The sequence below is a fragment of the Lampris incognitus genome, unplaced genomic scaffold (genome assembly GCF_029633865.1).
Source record: "Lampris incognitus isolate fLamInc1 unplaced genomic scaffold, fLamInc1.hap2 scaffold_341, whole genome shotgun sequence".
NCBI classification, from domain to species: domain Eukaryota; kingdom Metazoa; phylum Chordata; class Actinopteri; order Lampriformes; family Lampridae; genus Lampris; species Lampris incognitus.
This window is the reverse complement of record NW_026611299.1, coordinates 2,501-5,000: the sequence shown is the minus strand read 5'-3', so window position 1 is coordinate 5,000 and position 2,500 is coordinate 2,501.

Sequence of the window (2,500 nt, the reverse complement as noted above, 5' to 3'; positions counted from 1 at the left end):
AAATGCCTTTGTCACCTCCTCACGCGTAGGTATTCCGTCTTGCTCCTACTGACTTTCATTCCTCTTCTCTCCAGTGCATACCTCCACCTCTCCAGGCTCTCCTCACAATGAACTGCACCCTACTGTCGCTACAGATGACAATGTCATCCGCGAACATCATCGTCCATGGAGACTCCTGCCTGATCTTGTCCGTCAACCTGTCCATCACCGTTGCAACCAAGAAAGGGCTCAGAGCCGATCCTTGATGTAATCCCACCTCCACCTTGAACCCATCTGTCATTCCAACCACGCACCTCAGCATTGTCACACTTCCCTCATACATAGCCTGCACCACTCCTACATACTTCTCTGCAACTCCTGATTTCCTCCTACAATATCACACCTCCTCTCTCGGCACCCTGTCGTATGCTTTCTGTAAATCTACAAAGACACAATGCAACTCTTTCTGGCCTTCTCTATACTTCTCAATCAACCAACCTTTTCTCTCTCTCGCTGTCTCTCTCATTTTCTTCATTTATCAGCCCGTCAAAGTAGTCCTTCCACTTCGTAGCACACTCTCCTCGCTTGGCAGCACATTTCCATCTGTATCTTTGATCGCCCTAACTTGTCGCACATCCTCGGCAGCTCGGTCTCTCTGTCTAGCCAATCTGTACAAGTCTTTTTCTCCTTCCTTAGTGTCTAACCTGTCATACAGCTCACCGTACGCCTTTTCCTTTACCTTTGCCACCTCTCTCTTTGCTTTACGCTGCATCTCCTTGTACTCCTGTGTACTTTCTTCATCTCTCTGACTATCCCACTTCTTCTTTGCCAACCTTTTCCTCTGTATACTTTGCTCTACTTCCTCCTTCCACCACCACCACCACCACCGCCAAGTCTCCTTGTCTTCCTTCCTCTGTCCCGATGACACACCAAGTACCTTCCTAGCTGTCTTCCTCACTATTTCTGCAGCGCTTGCCCAGCCATCTGGCAACTCTTCACTACCACTCAGTGCCTGTGTTAACTCCTGCCTGAACTCCACACAACAGTCTTCCTTCTTCAACTTCCACCATTTGATCTTCGGCTGTGTCTTCACTCGCTTCCTCATGTTGGTCTCCAAAGTCATCTTACAGACCACCATCCGATGCTGCCTAGCTACGTTCTCCCCTGTCACCACCTTGCAGTATGCAATCCGTTTTACATCGCGCCTTCTACACAAGATATAGTCCACATGTGTGCACTTTCCTCCACTCGTATACGTCGTCACCCTGTGCTCCTTCCTCTTCTTGAAATATGTATTCACCTCAGCCATTTCCATCCTTTTCGCAAAATCGAACACCATCTGTCCTTCCACATTTCTCTCCTCGATTCCATACCTTACCATCAACTCCTCATCACCTCTGTTCCCTTCAGCAACGTGTCCATCGAAGTCCGCTCCAATCACCACTCCCTCCTCCTTGGGTACCCTTTCCACCACGTCGTCCAACTCAACTCCAGAATTCTTCTTTTTCGTCCATCTTACACCCGACTTGCGGGGCATATGCGCTGATAACCGTCAGCAATACACCTTCGATTTCCAGCTTCATAATCCTCACTCTGTCTGACACTGTGTTCACCTCCAGCACGCTCTTGACATACTCTTCCTTCAGAATGACCCCTACCCCATTTCTCCTCCCATTCGCACCATGGTAGAAGAGTTTGAACCCACCTGCGATACTCCTGGCCTTACTCCCCTTCCACCTTGTCTCTTGTCACCTTTCTTCTTTCCATCACGTCAGCCAGCTCTCTCCCTTTACTAGCCATAGTGCCAACATTCAAAGTTCCGACTGACTCTCACCTCCACACGCCTACCCTTCCTCCTCTCTAGCTGCCTCTGGACATGCCTTCCCCCTCTCCTTTTCCTTCGCCCAACAGTAGCCTAGTTTCCACCGGCACTCCGCTGGTTAACAGTACCGATGGCGGTCGTCGGTAACCCGGGCCTCGACCGATCCGGTATGGAAATCTTATTTATGATCCGCATATTTGATTTGGCAAAGATTTGACGCCGGATGCCCTTCCTGACGTAACCCTCCCCATTTGTCCTGGCTTGGGACCTGCACTAAGAATGCATTGGCTTGTGCATCCTCAGTGGCTGGGTTGCACGCTTTTCTATGTTTGCCCCTCACTTTTGTGGCGTGAACTATCAATTCTAGTAATACAGGTGTGTTTATGTTAGGTATCACAGACACACGCACACGCACAATATATGTCCAAAAGTATTGAGATAACTGACCATTACACCTACAGGAGCTTTTCTGACATCTCATTCTGAATCCATAGAAACCCATATTCCACGAAGCTCCCGGCGCACAGTTTTTGTGCCGATGTTAATGCCAGGAGAAGTTTGGATCTCTGCAGTTATTGAGTCAACAGAGCGTTGGCGACTTGAGTTGCTGTTGTCCCTAAAGGCTTGCACTTTTCAATAATATGATGATATATGAAGCATAGAGAGTAAACGGGATAGATACCTTTTGAACAGCACCCT